The following is a 23,180-nucleotide window of genomic DNA, read 5'->3' as shown; positions in this document are numbered from 1 at the left end:
GGTCAAGAAGGGTGGATCTATACCTTCACTCCCCCATACATCTTCATGGTATGTTGCTTAACTAATTAAGCACGGAGACAACTTTAACTTAATGTCATCATTTCTGCTAAATTACTGTCATAACAAGTCTTGTTTCCCCTGTGCTTAATTAAACGCTATGTGTAGATGGAGGTGAGTGGTCAGGTTCATGCCCTGGACACTGTACCCCTGGGAAAAAGCCCACAGTGCCCATCAGATAGGTCGATCAGCCCTCAGAGCTGGTCTAGATAGTGTGGAGGAGAGAAATATTTTCTGTGCCTATCTACTTTATAACCCCATTTATATACTGACCAGCAATTGTGGCTCCAAATTATTGTAATTTCAATGTTGTTCTGTTCTTTGGCGTGGAAGTGTGATGCTTATAGAAGCCATGAGTTATGGCCCTGTATTGTGAATTAATTCCTGTTTTCGATGGTTGAAACTGTAAAGCTTAAAAGTCAAAGTCATAGTCCCCCTTCCCCACCCCCCTTTAATTTCATCAGTTTACACATACTCTGTAGTTCTCAGCGTGTTTATTTGTATTTGACTTCATTTACTCTTACAAGCTGTTATTTGTGTTTAGTTAATACCAGAATTTTTAAACTGTAATTATCAATTTAATGTGTTTGCAAATTAAAATGGCACATACATAATTTATCTAAGAAATCATATTAGTTTGGGGGAGTTGTGAATAACTTAATGGTTGTAAATTTATTTGATTTCTGTCAGTAGCAAATGCACAAGTAATTTCCAGAGCTCTGTTAATGTACTAACATACTTTCTGTTGAATTGTAATTCATTATATTGTACCCACTGGTTTACTATTAATTTTGTTTCTGCAAAATAATATTTGAAATTAATTAATATATTTCAGAATGAAGTCACAATTCTATCACAGAAGTTCCCCACAAGTACACTAGAAACCTCTTCTCCCCCCATTGCAGAAACTATGTACATTTTTGTCCAGCCACTTTTCCCAGTCATAAAAGTAAGTAACTGATTGACTCCATGGAGCCGAGTCTTTCTTGAGAAGCCAACAGATTCCTAGTTGTCTCCTTCCATCCAATTTTACTATCTAAACTTTGCATGCGTTTCTGTTCCATACAGATAAATAACAATTAAAATTGCTAGGAATCCCAGAATCATCAAAGTTTCACATCAGGTTAAATATAAGTCATTATGAAAGAATACTTGAATTGTAAAGCCAAACTTGCACTTCCTTGCAGAAAAAAAGGGGTCACACTGTAGTGTGAGGTACTATTTTACAAGCCAGAAGGTCATGGGTTGGATTCCCAATGAGGTCATTGGATTTTTCAATTGACCTAATCCTTCCAGCTGCACTATGTCCCTGGGGTTGACTCAGCTTCTAACAGAAATGAGTACCATGAATCTTCTTGGGGGTAAAGGGCAGCCAACCGGCACATAAGGCTGACAACCTCACCACCATCTGTGAGCTGATTGTCTAGAAAATGTGGGAGCCTCAACATCTCACAACTGTATGGGCCTCCACGGCCTGTTACAGGGACAGCTTTACTTTTTTACAGGAAAAGAACAAGTGGTTCCTACTTATCACTGAGTCATATCATTTAGCTTCTTACCTTGGTAACACCTGAAACTAAGAAGTCTCAGTGTCTGTATTTTATTGGGATTTATATGCATGTAATTATGTTTAGCCTACAAATCATTATGTGATGATAAAATTCCATATTTTCTGGTGTATAAGACACCTCTTCATTCAAGAATGGCTCTAAAAATCATAGTATGTCTGGTGCAAGGGAAGTAATGCTCAAAACGTGTTACAGTAGATATTAGAACCATGTTTACTAAGATTTAGATTTATTTTTCTCATTATAGAACACAGAATTTTTCACTTACCTAAATAATAAAATTTTCTTAATGTATCCTTCCTGTATCTAATGTATCTTATGCATCAGGAAATATGGTAAATATTAAATTGTAGCTTTTATTGGACAGTGTAGATGTATAAATCAGAAATTTTACAATAAAGAAATTTAAAAATGAATCTGTTGAACTTTGGAATGTTTTTAAGCCCTTGAATTGAATCCTAGATTTCAAATATGTAATACAGCCATATTGTCGTTGTCTTCCATTAATGTTTCCAGCTATGTTGCTTGTCAGATCCTTCTACATTCTCTTTCATCCTCCTATTTAGCCCTCTTCTTCTCTGTCTTTCCCCAGACTCTTTCATATGTCATCCCCCAATTCTTCTCCACACTCATCATTTGAAATCTTCCCGAAAATTCTCAGAGCATTCATGACAAAATGTTATAGTTGTTGTTATTCAGGAGGCCAAGTTTTAAATCTCCTTCAAAGATCTACTATCATGACCGGGGAATTATGTGATTTTCCTCTGTCACTATATGTAAATGCCAGAATAGTAACCTTCGAGCCTTCAACTACTGTGAAGATGGAGGTAAAAGTTTTCTCCAAAATATTGGGCACCAATCCACCAGACTGACAGATTAATTATTGACATTGATCCTGTTCCTAGGTTATATTGTGTGGCTGTGGGCAATGTTCCCAACATTTCGGAGGTACATGACCTAAACCCTGAAGATGGGGGCAGCATGTACCTCTGAAACATTTGAAACATCCACACAGTTTAGCAACCCAGGAACAGACTGAAATCAGTACAGCAGACTACTTGGTGTCTTATCCCAGAATACAGTAATGCTTATGGTTGCCAACAAATTTTCTTTTCACTCTTCAAACTCAGAGATGCAAAACTATGTTTAGCTGCTCTCTGTGCTTCAAACAAGTCTTATGGCCTACAGATTGCACACTAAAATGAGAAACCAAATAAGTATCATAATAAATATAATAAGATTATATTACATTACATTGCGTTGTATTCCATGGGTCCAAAGTTAGTCAAAATGACTGTAGGATGTGGAATATGTCATATAAATACAAAACTTATGTACAGTCCCAATGGAGTTCTCACACAAAGGAAACCAAGAATACACAGTGACTACACACAAGGCTATTCAAAGATACATAAGTTATTTTCTAGATAATAGATATTCATCAACGGAGTAGAATGAATGTGTATTTAAGTATCGTTTCAGTGCTATTTTAAATCATGCCTTTTCATTCATAAGACCTTTGAGATCAGATGGCAGGTTATTAAAAATTTTGATACCAGCATAATATGCACTTTTCTGAAAGCATGAGAGGTCAGCAATTGGTTTATGAAGACAGTGTTTGTGTCTTGTGTTAACACTGTGTACATCCACATTCATCTGAAAATGTTTTCGTTACTTGTAATGAAGTTTATTAATGACTATATATATTCACAAGGAAAAGTTAAGATCTGTAGTCTCTTAAATAGATCTCTACAGGAATTAAGGGATTTGACACCCATCATGATTCTAACAATTTTCTTTTGCAATGTAAATACCTTTTTACAGTGAGATGAATTACCCCAGAAAATTATTCCATACTTCATTAAAGACTGAAAATAAGTAATAGATTGATTTGAGAGTGTCAGTGTTACTAATATGTAACATGAATCTAACTGCATAACATGCTCTACTTAGCTTTGGAATCAACTGATCGATATGGAATGTGACACAGTATTATTTGGTAGATAGATACCAATGTTTTTGGGGAACCATGTGCTTCCATCTTGAGGGTGAAAGAGCATATTTCTCCAGAATGCTGATACCTGTGTATGAAACTACACAGCATTCCATCCCAGAAAACCATAATCTTGGTGCTCACCGCTGTGAAAACCTCAGCTCTTATCGACCATAATAATATCCTTATGTTCTGTTTACACTTCATGATCAGTTTATCATGTTCATAAGTATTTCCAAAATGAGCATTTTTTTTTTTGTGAATTCTTTGTGTAAAGCTGATAAAGTTAATAGGTAATGGGGAAGCTGTTCCTTATAATCTGTCTATTTTATCTCCCAAAATGATGTAACAGATTGGGATGAAATTTGATATTAAGGGGGTCTGCACTAACTGGTTTTCAGGTAAATTTAATGTATGTGAGATTTGAGACTCTCATGGCAGTTACTATCATGATTATGGTTTTCAGGGGGTATGATGACACCTTGTATTCTGGCACAGTGTCACATCCCAGGAAGCAGTCAAGTTTGAAATCAATTCCTTTACATGCATGCTCAATAAATGTTATCAGATTGATAACAATTGTTTATTATACAAAATAAATTGATATATGAATTATAATTAAGATTTCTAATATCATTTCCATTCTTGGGATATGAAATTATGTTTAGTGAGCTGGTTTGAAAGTGTTACAGAGACCCTAGTTGTGTACAAAGGGAAGTTACTAAACAACTGCTCACTGCTTAGTTTCCTCAAAAAATGAAATGGTTATCAGAAAACATAATGTATATCTGAATATTACTGTCTTCTGGGAAGTAACACTATATAGTCCTGTAGAAATTTACCAACATTTTGGTGGAACATACAGCCCTCATATTCACAGTCAAAGAGTAAGTAACCAACAAGAAGCAGGTGGCAAGCAGAACAAGCTGTGCCTGGGAAACCAGATTCAGATATGGGCCTGTAATGATGGAGACATTATATTCCTGTGAAACATCAGTAGACTTGTACCACACTGTACTGGTTCGCATAACAGAAGATAGTACCTTTCATTATTACTACTGTGAGAACCTCAAAACAAACAATGTAAACCTCTTTGAGTGCCAGGTTCTTGAAACAAACTGTGAGACTAGATCATAGTAATGTAACAGGATCTCACCTGAAAACATAGTTTAGTTAGTGTAATTGTTTTCTGGAATAGGAACAGAGAAGGACAGTGAGATGTAATTGTCTGTAATTTATGTTAGGAGTGTAATAAATTCAGAAGTTTTGGTCACAATATGAGGTCAGACATGAGACCAAACAGTAAAACAGTAGAACTTGTTACATGAAATTACATTCTTTTTTTTTTATTGTTTGTTACGTATCATTTTAAATTCTTAATAAAAATTCTGTACAATATTAATGTAAATAAAGCAGTCATAATGATAACATATTTTACTTTATACCAGAAAGTCTTTGATTTCTCTTCCTCGTTTTTACCCAGACAAATGTTTCAGAATCTTATGCTTTCCAACAATTACAGTGAGGATGGATATTAGGATAACACTTTAAAGCCTAGTGATTACTATATATACACCAATTGCTTTAACATACCAGAACTGTGTATTTTGCTCACACATTGTATTGATGTGTTCCGTAAGGTTCTCACAGTAAACAGCGATTGTTTCCCTAAACAGCATTGAGTGGTTGGGCTTTATAGTGGAGACATAATGTGTTTCCTGTGAGGTACGGACTGAATTGCTATATATTCTGCCCACAGAGTATATATGTGTGTTCCATATGGTTCTCAGAATAAACATCATTAACTGGATGGTCTTTGTAGAACATACATTATGTATTTCCTGTGAGGTACAGGCTGAATTTATATATATTATTTAGAAGAAATTCAGAGTCTGTATAGTTAATGAGCGAGAGAACATTTCTGCTAGTCTCAAAAGCAGCTAACTTGGCACAAGAGTATCTATTAGTAACAGGAATTAATAAGAAATTGTAATCTTCTGGGTTGTGACACAGGGGTCAAAGTATGCAGAATGAGGAACTGGTTGGGTTATGTGGGCTGGGTGTAAAGTGGTCACTCAGATCTGCAGGAGGAGTACAGGGATAGATCCAAGTCTAGGTCAGTAGGAATGGTGAACAGGAGAATTAGTAGATTCTAAATGGTTCTGAAGATGGTGTATAAGACTTGGAATTACTGGGTTTTGAACTTTTTCCAACGTCCAGTATTCCAGAAACCCTAGAGAACACAATGTTTGAGTCTCTTTCCATCCTCAGGTGAGAGGGTTGAAGACACTTGCTCTGGAGCAGTGATTGAGTTTAGCTTGTTGTAATGAACCCAACAGAGTGTCTCCCATGCCCTCACCAGAGAATGGAAACAGATTCAGTTTGTAAGACATCATGTTCTCTAGGGCTTTTGGAATATCAAAGATGTACAAAGGTTAGAACCCCGGTAGTTCCAAGGAGATTGGACTGTTTCAGAACCATGGTATTTCCTTTCTTTGACAAAAATATTGTAGTCCTGTAAACAGCTATTATTCCTTTTCATTATTGCAATTGGTTTGAACCAAATTCTATTTCGTCTGTCCTTCCCATGGGTCACTTGCGACCTGCTTGTATAACCCATCTGATTTTTCACCCAGCTCAGATAAACCTTGAAGACAGAGGCAGATGTTTCTGTCCACCTATATGACTGCACGGTGTCACAACCAAGGATATCACAGTGTGAATGATCACCCCAATGATTTGTAACTGGTAGTAGTAAGACATGGTGTTTATGGGTGTGTCTGTAGCAGAATAGAGGGAATATTGACTGGCGGTATTAGCTAGCAGATATTGTACTAATTTGAAATGGACTGTAATGCACTTACCTAGATCTTTGCTTCATACTCTGCAAGACTACATTGTGAAGCTTCATACATGCTGCCAGATAGCCCATATGCAGTCAAGAATATTTTAAAATGAAGTTTTGTGGGAAGAATGTCTCAATATTGCTTGTTCTATTAGCTTCATTTGTTTTTCCTTTATTCTTATTTCTTTGTTCATGTTCTTTCACTAACATTAGATGTATTTGAAGATTGCAGTTTTCTAATACATGATGCAGTGTAGTTTGGTAGATAGGTACCAATGTTTTGGAAGAACTTACTGCTCCTGAATAGAAGAGTAAGCCATGTGAGAGAGAATGTAGGAGGCAAAAGAGCAAGGCCTGATTCCTAACCTCACTTTTCTATGGCATGCACCATTCTTTCCCATGCTGTTTCCTACTCTTCTGCCTTGAAGTTGGAGACAGCAAGCTTCTCCAAGATGGTACCTACAAAACTATTCTTCATCATCTCCCACAAGACTATATAATCATTTTATATCATTTGTAAACTTGTTTTCTGCTTATACTGCAACAGTTTAAATTTTAAACCACACAAAATTACATTTAATTCACTAAAATGTTTGTTATATGTTTAAAATGTCATTAAAATATGTACATTTGCTGTTCATGCTACACATTTCAGTCACACAGGGCCATCTTCATGCAACACATCCTTTAAAAGGAGTCTACTGCACTGTGCGCTCGGTCAAATAGTACTCATCATTATCATTAATTTTGATGATGTAGGATGTTTTTCTCCTATCTTCTGTATTGTGATGGTTTGTGTCCCATTGGTGTGCAACTCTCTTGGTTATGTGCGTCTAGTGCTGCCTGAAGATGGCCCTGTGTGGCTGAAACATTTGGCATGAACACTAAATATATGTATATTTTAATGACATTTTAAACATTTAACGAACATTTTAATGAATTAAATGTTATTTAGTGTCATTTAAAATTTAAATTATTGCCTTATAGATGGAAAACAAGTTTACAAATGATACCTCAGTGCAACAGGGTGCTGACATATAATTTTGTATACTGCTATGAGAACTTCAGGTCTCACATTAGATGTATTTATTCTTTTAAAGGTGTTTGGCTTCCCGGAGACAATGATCCTGATTATGACGAATCAGGAGGCACTGATGGTGAGCAACATGTCATGTGGTTTCCAGAACAAGCAAGACTAACCACTTACAGTACTTCTGGGTTCAGTGAAGCAAATAGCACTGATAAGAATGGAGAAAAGCCTCAGTTTGACACATCAAGAAGAATTACAGAATCAGAAAGTAACAGGAAAACAAGAAAGAAACACAAAATTTCAGCAAAATGCGTACATTATTCCTTTTTTAAATATGATGACAACTCTCTACATAAGCCAATGAGAATTCCTCGAACCACTTGCCAGATGAAGCCAAGAAAGAGATGCTCAGAATGTTGGAAGGTGAAGAAACGAAGTGAAACTTATTGGCAGTGTTCTGTATGCAGTGTTGGGCTTCATCTTAACTGCTTTGGGAAATATCATAACTTTAAGTGATAGGTTTAAGTTTCAACAAGAAATTGGTGCGCATAAAATATGCTGAGGGAACAGTTTTGTGTGCATTTATACAGTTTGTGCCTATAAAAACAAACTTTATGAATGATTTCTAAACTCATTAAAGCAGTCTATAATCTGCTTTAAAGTCAAATATACAAATCATGCTATCTACATACATACTCAGATACTAAAGTAACTGCTTTCTTGCCTCAATATTTCTTCTCTTCTCTTTGGAAGTCTTCAATATCTGGCTCCTCTGAGCCAATATCTTGAATCAATGATACAGCTTGCCTTAGGATGCATCATATCTTGTACTGCATGTAGAAATATGAGGAAGAGTAAGTAGATATGTCACAAATGGAGATATAGAACGTAAAACGTGATATTTGAACCTGGAGAAAACATTTATTTCTCAGCATATCCTCTACCAACATTGATACACTTGTCCCATCGCTTTACCAGTGTGTTGAAACCTGCAGCATAGAAGTCTTTTGGCTGTTGTCTCAGCCACTTCCACACCTCTGTTTCAACCTCTTCATCATCAGTGAAACGTTTGCCACTAAGGTGGTTTTTTAGCAAACCAAAGAGATGGAAATCACTAATGGCACAGTCTGGATATTTAGGAGTTTCCCACTGTAGTTCTTGCATTCTCTCATGGGTTGCTTGTGCTGTATGTGGTCTGGAATTGTATTGATGAAGCAGTACCCCTCTTGCCAGTTGTCCTGGATGTTTTCTACAAATTGTGTTCAGAAGCTTCAGCAGAACTTCACAGTACTATGCAGAATTCACATTTTCACCACACTTCTTAAAATGGGCTAACAGTATTTCCTGGAGAATTCCAAAACACAGTAAGTATGACCTTTCCAGCTGATGGCATAACCTTAAACTTTTTGATTGAAGATGAACTGGGATGTTTCTGTTGCACTGAAGCAGGCTTTGATTCAGGTTGGTAGTGATGTACCCATTATTCGTCCCCAGTAACGATCCAGTTAAACATATCTCCTTCATCCATTCGGTTAATTTTTTCTTGATCCTTCAGTTCTCTGGCACCCACCATGCACACACTTTCCGAAAATTCACATGATCGTGCCTTATGCTGTATGCTAAACCATGGGAACACCCTAGGGCGGTTGCTACACTGTCTGTTGTTATCCTCCTGTCAGCTCAGATTAACTCTTCCACCTGCTGCACAGTTGCTTCTACTGCCACATCAACAGGGCGACATTGTTGGACATCATCTGTGACTTTCGAACGTCCTTGAGAGAATTTCTTGACCTAGTTGAGAACCGCTTTCCATCACAAACAGTTCCCACAATAGACAGGAAACAGTTCTTTATGAATATCCTTTGCATTGAATCCTTTTCCCCACAAAATCGCACAACTGAACTCTGCTCTTCAGTACTACATTCATCAAGCACAGTCACTATTTTGACTACTGAAACCAGCCTTTGAACATGCACATGCGCATCAGCTTCCTGGGCTCTCATGAAGCTGGACTGATACACATAGAAAACATGTTACATCCATTACAGCTGTTTTACTTCCATTTGTGACCTATTTACTGATTCTGCCATGTACATTTCTGACTTATGCATCACTGAATGCTCACCAGTAAACATGTATAATATCATGCAGGATTTACAGGCACAACTTCATGAATTTGATATGTCATTGACTCATCACCAGTTATGTTGAGTGATATGTAATTTTTGTAGTAAGAAGTTTTTCTTTAATTTTAATGTACTCAAATGTCATATACACATTAGGAAGTTATCTTATACAAATTTTAAAAATAAACCAAATCTTCTCTAAGTGTATGTCTTAACTTGAGCTGGCAGCCTTAACAAAGAAAAATGCTGTATTTTCAGGGAGATCTCTGTTGTGATGAATTTGGTTCCAGTGTATGTTGAAAATAGAATCTAGAAACTTTCTAGTGAGAAAAAGACTGTGACACTCTCATATGATGATGCGATCTCAAAATGTTTTAGACACAGTAATTAAATTTTCTTCTTTATAATGTGTCCAATTACAGGTTTAATTTTAAGTATTCACTGCAAACATATTTGGTACACCTGTTTTTTTATATATTGGTGATGTTGATGTGATTCTCAATGAAAATACATAAAAGTTTAATTTCCTTTCACAAAATATTGAAATAAGAATTGATAGCTCTGATTACAGGTATAGACACATGTGAAAATGAACACAAGGAGAAACATTATAGTAATGTTGTGTTCTATGTTTATATGCAAATATTTACAGGTTACATAAAATATCTTGTCAATATTCAGTTACATGTTTGTACTCAGATTTTTGTAAAATTGGATTGTATCCAATTGTTTTATGTATATTTTCATGCATTGTCACATTTTAGCTTCTACTAACAGCATATATGTTTCAGCCAGTATTTTGTACATCATCTCACACTGACTGATTGTGGTTGAAACATATAGTGAGCAATAAATGTAAACAACTTTTTTTGTATAAGTGTGTGGACAGTTATCTTATGACCAGTAGTTTGGTACAAATGAGATACAGTCCTGTACATGTTTGAATTATCAGTAGGTCATCATCAGGACATTCATATATATATATATAAATATATTTATTTATTTATTTATATTCTGCATCCTGTTTTGTGTATCATGTATTAAAGGTATACGTAGAATTCTATTTTATATAGAAATGAGCCACATCTGTGAAGTTGTCTCATCAGTGTAACACTGGAGCTTTTCTAGCAAGTTCCACTTTCTTTTGAAGGCTTTGGATTTGAAATTATATAATTTTGAGAGACTCTTGAATTCATATATGGGGCATGTGGTAGCATAGTTGGTTGAGGCACTATACTACAAACCAGATCACAGGTTCCAGTCACACTATTGCCCTGTGACCGACTGAGCCTCTAACAGAAATGAGTACCAGAAATCTGGGTGGCTGGCACATAAGGCTGACAACCTTTTCACCATCTACAAGCTGATTGTCTAGTGAAAATGTGAGAACCACGACGTCTCACAACCGTATGGGCCTTCACGTTCTGTTACATGGATAGCTTCTTTTTTTTACCAATTCATGTATACTATCTGTCAGGTGTCATTTAGAGATACATGTAATTTTAGAATGGATGAAATCAGAAGTTATGAGATGAGAAGCAAATATACTGTAAAGCATTATACTGTAATCTGGGATGTGAGTCTGTATATCCTAATAGATCTTTACTGATATTTCAGAGGAATATTCTGCCTCTTGTTCTGAGTGTAGCAGAGGAAGCCGGTGTGGAAAGGACATGGGGAGAAGATGTATTGGATCGTATATGCTATCAAACTGTATACATTGCATTAATAGTGTTAATTTTACACATCATGAAATTAACTCAGTATTAGACATATTGTATTAGTCTTATTACAGTTTATGTGTAAGAGCCAGAATAGCTAAGTTGGTGTAGCAATGGGTTACAGGTTGGATGGCTGGGGTTCAATTGTTGGCATGGGCAAGATTTCTTTTTTATTCTCTGTAGTGTCCAGACCTGCTCTGGGGCCCACCCAGCCTCGTGTCTAGTGGGTAGAGGAGAATCTTTCCCAGGGGCAAAGTGGCCAGAACGTGAAGCTCACCATTCGGCTCTAACTAGTGCTGGTTCCACTCCCACATGCATTTTCATGACATTTGTTATACACCATATTCTTCTGAAGGCTTTCTTACTCTAGTGATCATAAGCATGTGAAATCAGAAATAGTACCTGATCATAAAGACTGAGGATATGATAATGTGCTGTGCAAGATTTTAGGTTCTCACGACAGTCACTGTGAACCATACTGTCTTCTGGAATGAGATGCTGTCTGCTTACTTGTCTGGCTTACTCGTCGAGCCTGAAGACGCAGGTAGTATGTTCCTCCAAAATGTCAGTAAACTTCTGTCAGGATACCAACAGCATAACAACCCAGAAGGCAGTACATTTAATGATGTGTTGTATAGTTGTGGCTGTGTCACAGCACAGGAATGATGATTTTCAGGAGGAAACTGAAGTAACTCAGAGTTTAACTGTATGAGTTGTGGTATTTCTGATAAACGCGTACATACATAGTAGTAAAGCATAAACAGGAGGGGTCAGCTATGTTTCTAATTTCTACCAGACATCTTAAACAAGGCCTCAGAATGGTTGCAGGTTACCTGCTGGATCAGAGAGTAATCAGTATACAAACAGATTCCTGAAGGTTACTTGATTTGCTGACCCGTGTAAATATCTCAGGAAGTCAACACGCACGTTACTTTTCATTCTGGAAGTTCTATCTGGTCCATGGTAGACAGATCCCAGTTCCTTGCATGAAAGTTGATGCTTTTACTCTGAGACAGAATATTGAAGTTGTATGTAGGATCTGATTTCAATATGTAATTGTGCTTGTAATAAACTGTTCAAAAATTTCAATGTGAATTCTACCCTTCATCTACTCTTCCAGCTGCCACCCAGACAGGGCATATCACTCCTGTCATCTGATATTGTCATATGATCGCTGAGGATATAACAAAACCAGCTTTCATATTGTGCTAATGACTTGGTGTTACCAAACAGGTTGGTGTAGCTGTAGCACTATAGATTTGTATTCCAGAGATGCTTGGTTTGAATACTGACTGGGACATCAGCTATTCTAACAGGGTTTTCCATGGTTTTTCTCAGTCTCCAGACAAACATCATGTTAATTCCTTTATTAGACCATAACAACTTTCTTCCAGATCCATTCTAATTAATTATTCACCATTCATCCTGCCATTTGACATTGTACAGTCCAAGTTACTGACACTGTCATAAAATAAGCCACAAAAACGAGACTTGGTATTACTGAATTTCTGAACTTTGTCCATTTTACTAATATTGTAAGAGAATGGAACACTTGGAAACTGGATCTGTTTCCATCCTCAGGTGAAAATGTGGGGAGGCACCTGTTCAGTCAGCTCTGTTAAACGTAGGTGATCTTAGTCACTGGACAAAAATGTTGTTCTCTTTTAGAATATTAGTCAGTGGACAAAGTCCAGAAACTCAGCGATCCTGAGTGTGTAATACACCATCATCAGAACATTCTGGAATTAAACTGACTTGGTGTTTGTTACATCTTCATGTACCACACTTACATACAGTTCATTCCCTAACACATTTCTATTCTCCTTATTTTCAGACCATTTCAATATTGGCCGCACCATGTTCCCAGTTAAAAAGTGGTTCACAACAGCAACAATGTCAGCAGAGGAAGCATTTCCATGGATGACACGAGGGAAATTCCCATGCGGGCGTTGTGGACGGGAATACACAAGAAGAGACACGTTGCTTCGTCATGAGAAATATGAGTGTGGTTCAGAGCAACTTTTCTCTTGCCCATTCTGCCCTAGTCGCTCCAAGTACAAACGGAACATTGATAGTCACATTGCAGCCAAACATTGGAATAACCTGCCTTAGTGCAAAACCTCTTGTGCAATTTGCTTGTCATTTGGTTTTGGTTGCATATTTATAATTGTGGGGGTTTTCAGCATTTGCTCTGACATTCTTAGAATTACATGAAATAATTATTAAGTGCCCCATGTTAACAGTTTGGTTTCTTACTTCATAGAACAGATATTAATTCTTATAAAATATTAGGTTTTGACATCAGTGAAGATATTATGCAAGATTTAAGGTTCTCACAGTGGTGAAAATTTACATTGTGGTCCTCAGTGTGTTGATACCATGTAAGCTGGGATGTTGTCACTTGTTATCAACATTTTAGAGGAATCTGTTACCTTTGTGTTCATGGTAGAAGTTTATTAATTTATTTATGCCTTATTTAATAATGATGTCAGTATCTCAGACCGTATCACAGCTAGTGTTACAATGATTAATAAAAAATTAATTAGAAAGGATGTGGAAGGAAGCCATGTCATGTGCCAGTTTTAGGCCTGGTGTTTGTCTGGAGGGACAATAAAACTGTGAAACATCTCAGGAGAGCTAGTGTACTGAACTAGGTACCTCCCAGATATGAGTCAGGAGTGTCACCATCAAAGCCAACTTGCTTGGATTGCAGAAGTTCTATCATGAAAAGAGAGGCAGTAGATTCCATTGAAACGTTGGTAAATGCCTGGAAGACTTCATGGTGTTATAACTCAGGAAGGCTTATTCATAATGTTGATTTTCCATATGCTGTCGTAACATTCATTATTATTGTGAATGTTATGCCTAATTTAATTTCTTCAGAAGTATTAATGGGGATGTATTAAAATTAATTTTAGAGAAACAGATTGTGAGAATGTGCATAGGCTTCGTTTGCACCAGAATAGGGACCAGTAATAGGCCGTTCTGGAAAAGATGATGCACCTTTGGGTTCTATGAAGAAAGTTGACCAGCTAAGCTATTGTTAGCTTCTCAAAAAGGACTCTGCTGCAAGGAGTTAATTAGTAATTTGCTGAGTAACGTAGTTACTTTTATAAGTTAATGTTATATAGATTAATTGTGAATTAGAAATTAAGAGTATTCAGAATTTGAGTCAAACATGATCGTTAATACTCATCTGTTGCTGTTACATAATAGTGCAGAAGCAATACAGGTTATCTCAGTTTCAATTTGTATATTTGTAATTGATTCTGTGCTGTTTGTGTAAGAGAAATGAGTATGGTGTGTACATTTCAAACTGTTTGTGAATTATTGTTTCTTTCAGTTTGAGTTTAAAGATTAAAGAAATGTCTTCTATTAAAATTATTTGTGACTGCTACAGGTAATACATGAACCATATTTAATTATATGTGAAATTTCCCCTAACATAATTTTATTTCGTGCCTGCTCAGTTGTTTGTTAAATACTGAAGTCATGATATTACACAGGTGCTTTGTGTAAATGGAAAAATAATAAAGATATTATTTAAGTCTCATTGTCTGGGGTGAAGAATTAAGTAAGAATATTATTTATGTACATATTTTGTTTACCTGTGATCTATTGCTGTTAATTTAGACACAAAAAGCTCTAGCTTGATTTAATATGTTTGAAAGAAAGTGTTGTATCCTGTGAAGGATATAAGTTTTGACAGTTGCCATGAGAAATTTATAGCACTCGTGAATCTGTTGCTGTGTTAAAAATTAGTATCCATGTTGGACTAGGACAAGTGTTCGTTTTGATAATTGAGTAATATTATGATGGAGTAAGTTGCATCTGAAGTCTGTTGTTCCATGATGATAGATCTTGGATGCAGACATCCACTGAGAATGATTTCAGTTATCTTGAGGAATGTGTATTACCTTAAGTTTTATATAGGCCCTGCTGAAATTATCTTTCCTAATTTATCTGAAGTTTTGTGCACTTTCACACATCCAGAATCCATTCAGACTTTGCTTACTTCATGTGCATACATAGCAATGACTAATAATAATAGACACACTTCTGTTTCCTGATGTCAACATACTTACTAATAGAAAGCATGGACCTTGATTATACCTTTATTTTGGTCCACATTCCACGCATAACACCAGATTTAATATTACTATTAATTTGTATTACATTAATATACCAGGTGACAGAAAAAGAATTATATTTCTAAAAAAATAATAAAAATTGATGGCTGTATTGATTAAATGCAGTAATGTAGTTGGTTGAGCCACTATGCTACAAGCTGGAAGGTCGTGGGTTCGATTCCAAATTAGGTAATTAAATTTTTTCAATTTACATAATCCTTCCAGCCACAATGTGGCCCTGGGGTCAATTCAGCCTATAACAGAAATGAGTACCAGGAATCTTCCTGGGGGGTGAAGGGCTGCTGGCATGTAAGGCTGACAACCTTACCGCCATCTGTGAGCCGATTGTCTAGAAAATGTGGGAGCTTCAACCTCTTACACCCCAGGACATAACCTAAGTATATGTATAAAAGATTCATTACACAAAATAATATATTCCATTTTAAATATTAAAATACTCATTTTATATGTAACTTGATCAGATATATTTACTGGAATCCATTTTGAACAGGGCCCCAGTGTTGTTGGATTACAGCTTGAACGCATCTTTTTCGTTGATCAATGGCTGATTGAAATATGTATAAAAGATTCATTACACAAAATAATATATTCCATTTTAAATATTAAAATACTCATTTTATATGTAACTTGATCAGATATATTTACTGGAATCCATTTTGAACAGGGCCCCAGTGTTGTTGGATTACAGCTTGAACGCATCTTTTTCGTTGATCAATGGCTGATTGAAATATGTATAAAAGATTCATTACACAAAATAATATATTCCATTTTAAATATTAAAATACTCATTTTATATGTAACTTGATCAGATATATTTACTGGAATCCATTTTGAACAGGGCCCCAGTGTTGTTGGATTACAGCTTGAACGCATCTTTTTCGTTGATCAATGGCTGATTGAAATATGTATAAAAGATTCATTACACAAAATAATATATTCCATTTTAAATATTAAAATACTCATTTTATATGTAACTTGATCAGATATATTTACTGGAATCCATTTTGAACAGGGCCCCAGTGTTGTTGGATTACAGCTTGAACGCATCTTTTTCGTTGATCAATGGCTGATTGAAATATGTATAAAAGATTCATTACACAAAATAATATATTCCATTTTAAATATTAAAATACTCATTTTATATGTAACTTGATCAGATATATTTACTGGAATCCATTTTGAACAGGGCCCCAGTGTTGTTGGATTACAGCTTGAACGCATCTTTTTCGTTGATCAATGGCTGATTGAAATATGTATAAAAGATTCATTACACAAAATAATATATTCCATTTTAAATATTAAAATACTCATTTTATATGTAACTTGATCAGATATATTTACTGGAATCCATTTTGAACAGGGCCCCAGTGTTGTTGGATTACAGCTTGAACGCATCTTTTTCGTTGATCAATGGCTGATTGAATTTTATGTTGTGATATGAGAGGCCACTCATTTTCAGTTTTGATTATCAGTAACTCCATGAATTGGAGTAGCTCTCTTGGACTTCTGATAAGGTTTTTTTTATTGCTAGTGGGGTAGGACTAAGTCACTTGTACTGCGGCCACTTCTGGGTTATTGTACCATCTGTTAAGTTTTGTTCCGAACATGTGAATGTAATGGATTCAGCCCTGGAGAATTTGGTGGTCATTCTATGGATTTGACTACTTCAGCTTCAGTATAATTTGATGCTTTCAGGGAATCTATAATGAATGTAACAATGCCTGTTTTTAACTTAAAAATGGGAAATATGTTTCTGTATAATGAATCATCCAAACTGAATGAATCTGTTTATACCCATGCTTGGATATGTTCATTGGAACTTAATAAGTTGTACTGAAATGCATAGAGACATTCATTTTCACCATTTTCTCTTTAAGATAATTTTTGAGCTTGGCCTGATGTATAATTAGTGTGTGGTGTGTTGTAAGGTGTTATTGTTACCTTGAATGAAGATCTGTTCCAAGTTTGCTTGCAGTAAGAATGTATTCATATTTTTGTACATGATGTGGCTGATTGAATGTACTGCATGTATTTATATTAAATGAATGGCTTCATATTGTGATGTGTGACATGAAATGAGAAAATAAAGAATTATATAAATCAGTACTATAATTTCATACAAGGTTCTTCAACTGTTATAAGAATTTCATAGTGTTCTATTATGTGATCATGGTAAGTGGTATATGCATGTCCAATACAAACAATTTCATAATGTTGAGGACACCTTCATAGTTTTTTTAGGATATTTATTTATTCATAGTTCATTTAATAATGCTTCAATGTAACAAGATTATATAATGTTGAATGGTACGCTCATTACTGAATAATTAATTGAAAATGATATTGAAGGAAGTTGTCATGGCCAGTTTAAGGAACTGTACCAACACTTGCCTGCAGATACTGTGGAAATCTAAATGACACAAGTCTGCAAGGCCAAGATGTGAACCAAGAACCTCCTGAATACAAGGCAAAGTGTACTACATACTCAACTGTGATTTATGTTATTTAAGACATTCTTTGAAGAAAATGTCTACAAATCTCTTTGCATTTTGTTAATTTATTCTAGAATCAGTGTTTATTTCAAGATCACTGTAGAAATGTCTGTTAAATATTTCCTCTGCCACTTTAAGGCTATTGTTAGCCTGTGGAAAAGTATGATATTTATTATCTTTCTTTCTTAGAAGCCAGAATAGTGCAGTCAATATAGCAACTGGCTGCTGGCTGTACAACCTAGGAGTTGAATTTCGAGTCCTAGTAGTGTCAAGAATTTTCATTTCTTCACGTTGTTCAGACCGGCTCTGGGGTCCACCCAGCCTCCTATCCAATGTGTGTGTGTGTGTGTGGGGGGGGGCTGTCCACCTGGGGTAAAGTGGTCGGGGGCCTGAAGCTGACCACTCACCTCCAACTAGTGCTTAGATCAAGAAAAGTTGGATCCATACACCCACTCCCACATGTGCCTTCATTATATTTAATTATTTTTGTGGTTAGCTTCTAGTTTTCCTTCGCTGATACGTGTTTACAGAAAAATCATTATCAGATGCCATTAATTACATCTCAATTTTCTGGTATATTTTGACCATGCAGTCACAGTTTTACTTATTTGTTGTATTTGCTTCTGACATCTCAGATTTTAGCACATTGAGCAGGCTGGTCTACTGGTAATTCTCTAGACTTATGTTTGGGAAGTGCCTCGTTCATATCACGGCTAATACACGGGCTGTCCTGATTGTGTTTTCTTTTTTGTTTTTTTCTCAGACCCTCCAGGCAAGTGCTGGGATTGTACCCCAATTGGATCATTACCACATCTTCCAAATTACTTTTCAATTTATCATTCATCAGTCATCATTCAGCCCACGGAGTCTAGATGCCAAGAGCGTCGTAAAGTAACCTACAATAGAGTGTAGTAGAAAGCTATCCCTGTAACAGGCCATGAAGGCCCATAGGCTTCTAAGATGTTGAGGCTCCCATACTTTCTAGACAATCGGCTAACAGATGTCAATGAGGTTGTCAGCTTTACTTGCCAGCCGCCCCNCACATTTTCTAGACAATCGGCTCACAGATGTCAGTGAGGTTGTCAGCTTTACGTGCTGGCCGCCCTTTATCCCCCAAGAAGATTCCTGGTACTCATTTCTGTTAGAGGCTGAGTCAACCTCAGGCCCATAATGCGGCTGGAAAGATTAGGTAAATTGAAAAAAGAAATCCACATCATCTGGAATCAAACACCTGACCTTCCGGCTTGTAGCATAGTGCCTCAACCAACTACGCTACCATGTACCCCCAATAAAATGTAGTACAGCATATGATTGTTTGGCCATATTCATGTTAGTGACATCCGGCATAATTGTTGGATACTTTCTGTAACATAAAAGTCCACAGATACAATCTTGAGGTATTTAGAAATGGTTTAAGAAAGTTTAAGCATAACACTGATGCATGCATGCTGGTGTTCCTGAGCACTTTTACTCACTTTGCCCATTGGATAAACCAGGTCTTGATGCATCCATACAAGTGACACAGATGAAGCACAAGGGCAAAGACTACATATTAGGCATTGGCTGCAGTAGTCTCTGATCAAAGTATAGTAGTTCACTTCTGTGACAATTCCATATTATTAATATTAAACCCTTCACTCTTATGGAAAGAATAGTTGTGCTGTGCATTATGGGTACAATTGTTCCATCAGTTTGCTGTAACAGTAATTGTTTGGTCTTAGAAATTCCATAGAATTAAAATATTATAGCTTAATGTCTTAAATACAGACACATTTGTAAAGGTTTCACTCAAGAACCATATGATCAATGAGTGTGGGAAGGAACCACAATTCCAGTGCCATCATTTTTCTCTGTGTTACAAGGTCAAGTCAAATCTACTGCAACTTCTCCAAACTTTTCACACTTCACTTCCAACATGTCTTCACAGTCAACACTGAAAAGTCATGTAAAATATATTTATCTTTATATAGCTTGATTACAGATCAGGGACACTATTGTTCTGTTCATTGACTGTGGTTAGTACAACATTCAGTAAAAACAGATATAGTCCACCTACTCTGTGAACCAGAGTACATCATATCTTCTGGCATATTAATACTGGAAGTATGTTGAAGACAGAATCCAGTAAGTCTCTAATGATGGCATAAAAGTCTGTGCCGCTAACCGATGATGACATAACCCCATTTGCATGGCAATAGAGCATACCAGCTATTGTGGCAAAGTTGTTATACATTACAAGGATATGTAAGATTTGAGGTTTTCACGGCGGTGACTATGAAGAAAGCAGTCTTCTGGGATGTGGCACCGTGTAGATGTGGTGTTAACCGACGTTTCGGAGGAACATATCGCCTCCATCTTCAGGGTAGGAGGAAAAATAACAAAAAAATCTGCAAGAGAAGAGACCATGAGAACCGGTACAAGCATTTCCCAGCATTTTATGGAACCCGAAGGTTCATTACTGTGTTCACAAGAGCCCTCCACTGGTCCCTATCCTCAGCCAGATCTATCCAATCCATACCATCCCATCCTATCTCTCTTAAGATCCAGTCTAATATTGTCCACCCACCTATTCCTTGGTCGTCCCTGTGGTCTCTTTCCTTCCAGCTTTCCCACCAATATCCTATATGCATTCCTCATCTCCCCCATTCATGCTACATGACCTGCCCACCTCATCCTCCTTGACTTGATCATTCTAATTATACTTGGAGAAGAGTACAAGTTATGAAGCTCCTCATTATGCAGTTTTCTCCAACCTCCCGTCACTTCATCTCTCTTTGGTCTAAATATTCTCCTCAACACCCTGTTCTCAAACCCCCTCAGTCTATGTTCTTCCCTTAATGTCAGAGAACACCTTTAAATAAGTTAAATTTGGGAGCCTGAGATAGCTCAGTCATTGTAGTGACTAGGCTGTGGGCTGGATAACTGAAGTGTCAGGGTTTGATTTGTGACCAGAGCAAAGAGGGTTTTTATGGGGGGTGGGGGTGATAGGCTTTGTCCTCAACCATTGCACACTAAAACATACAAGTAAAATCAGGATTGACTTACATCAAGTGCAACAGTGTTTTTAATAATAGAATAGAGCCTTCACATGTTTTGGCCAATGATGGTCATCATCAGAAGGTAACCAACACTTCAAAGGAAATGTTTCACATGTAATACATGCTTGTGTTGTTGTGTAAGGGTTAAAAATATGTTTTGTTGAAAGTAATAGAATGTTTTGATTGGTCAGAATCTTGCTGTGAATCTTACTGGTGGTCATGTTCATTCGCACAAGGTCATCTGTGTGAGTGGGCAGGGTTTAAGTTTTAATCTCTTCTTCAAAGCATCTAGACTGAGTCTGGGGACCACCCACTCTACTACTCAGTGGGTACTTCTTTTCCCAGAGATAGTTGCCAGGGCATGAAGCTTAATTCCACCTCAATCTAGTATCAAGGTCAGGGATGCATAGAGCTATACTTACACCCCCCAATATGTCTTTATGGTTTTGTGCTTAAAGCACAGAGACAACTTTTAGCTGGATATTGTTAATGAAGTCAAGTGGTAGCCAAATCTGAGAACTGCTGATTCTGAATATTGATAATAAACTGTGCACTAAAATCACTTGCTGTTATTATATTGAGCCAAATGAACAAAAACCTTAAATGATTTAATTTCAGGATGTATCAGATATCAGATATTTAAAAGAAAATATCCTTTATAAAATAAGTTATGAAAAGTAATAGGAAGATATTTTTTTTGGTAGTTCTTAAGTATCACATTCAAACCAAAATTATTATTCTCTTCTCTGTTTCTGTTGCTCTGAAATTCTAATTATTAAATAATATTGACACATATTCATATTATATTTTGTTGCAGTTTATTTGGGTATGGAAAGCTTTGAGGAACAGAAGTGGTTCTCAAACAAAAATATTATCAACATCATCAATACAGATAAAAGAAGTCAACATATTCCAGTAAAACCATTTCCCTGCATGCGCTGTGGACGGAGTTACAAGAGGAAAGCATCTCTGAACAGCCATCTGACAAATGAATGTGGCAAGGCACCACAGTTCCAATGTCCACAATGTCCCTATTGCTGTAAGGTGAAATCAAACCTCATGAGGCATATTCGAACCTGCCATATTGTAATGGGAGTGGTGATGGAATAAACTTAAATGTTTTATGAATGTGTTCTTTACCAACAATGTGAACTATTTCAGTAGTCAGTTTATTTATGCTTGAAATGTGTGAAATGTCTTTCTGTTTAGAAAATAATTATCATATCACAGATTTAATGATTGTGCATCAGTGACTCTGCTGATGATGCTGTGTTGCCTGGTAGGTATGTGTGGACATTTTGGAGGAGCAGAGAGAAGTAAAGATGAAGGCAGCACAGTCCTCTGAAATGTTAGTGATAATCTACCAGACAGCATGGTGTCACATCTCAGAAGACAATAATCTTTATAGTCACTGCTGTGAGATTCTTGTATTTCATCCAATTTAGACAGTGTTTTATGTAAAATAAAATATGTACTCCTGGACTTAGTTTACTGAAGTGTATGTTCTTAACATTTATTGCAAATGAATGTGATGATAATCTGGGAATTTATTTTATTCCTAGAAATTTTCAGCTCCACACAAAACAAAGGTCAATGTGTAATATGTTTATAGTTTGTATTTCATCTGTGTAATCTTCAATATTATTGCTGAATTTCTACTTAAGATCATTGTCTCTGAAGTTTGTAACATATGAGATATCATGTGTTTACCATGGTCAAAGAAGTTCGTGTTGCTACAAATGTTCTTTTGTCCAAAAGAAAACAAAGGATTATATATTACAGTATTATAAAGTAAGGTAAAATTGCATGCCCTCTCTGCAGTATTAGATAATCATTACAATTAAAATTTGAGATTTTATGCTTTTAATGACTGGCAATATTATGAGAATAGAAATTAAAGGAATTTTCATGAGAAATTTATTGCAGTGAAGATTCTCAATTATGTGGGTGACCAGCTTGTCTAAATTAATAATCTGATCATTTTAATTATTTAAAAAAAATATTGGTAAAATTGTGCTTTGTAATTTTGAAGATGCAATGCAAAAAGAATAGTGGTTATTTCCAGATTTTTTAATTACATGCATTATTTTCCCCTCCACTACCACAAATAATTGAGCATTCACTGTAGTTATTTTACTGGACTGTCATCCTAAATAATG

At 36.1% G+C, this 23,180-nt stretch overlaps 1 protein-coding gene across 3 annotated transcripts in view; it reads left to right on the top strand.

The window, feature by feature from the left end:
* Positions 1 to 23,180, top strand: part of LOC111862456 (longitudinals lacking protein) — a 595,591-nt gene that overhangs the window by 554,613 nt on the left and 17,798 nt on the right. The window lies entirely within an intron of this gene.

This window comes from Cryptotermes secundus, unplaced genomic scaffold, assembly GCF_002891405.2.
Source record: "Cryptotermes secundus unplaced genomic scaffold, Csec_1.0 scaffold816, whole genome shotgun sequence".
In the NCBI taxonomy this organism is placed as follows: Eukaryota; Metazoa; Arthropoda; class Insecta; order Blattodea; family Kalotermitidae; genus Cryptotermes; species Cryptotermes secundus.
This window is presented reverse-complemented; position numbering and strand designations above follow the sequence as displayed.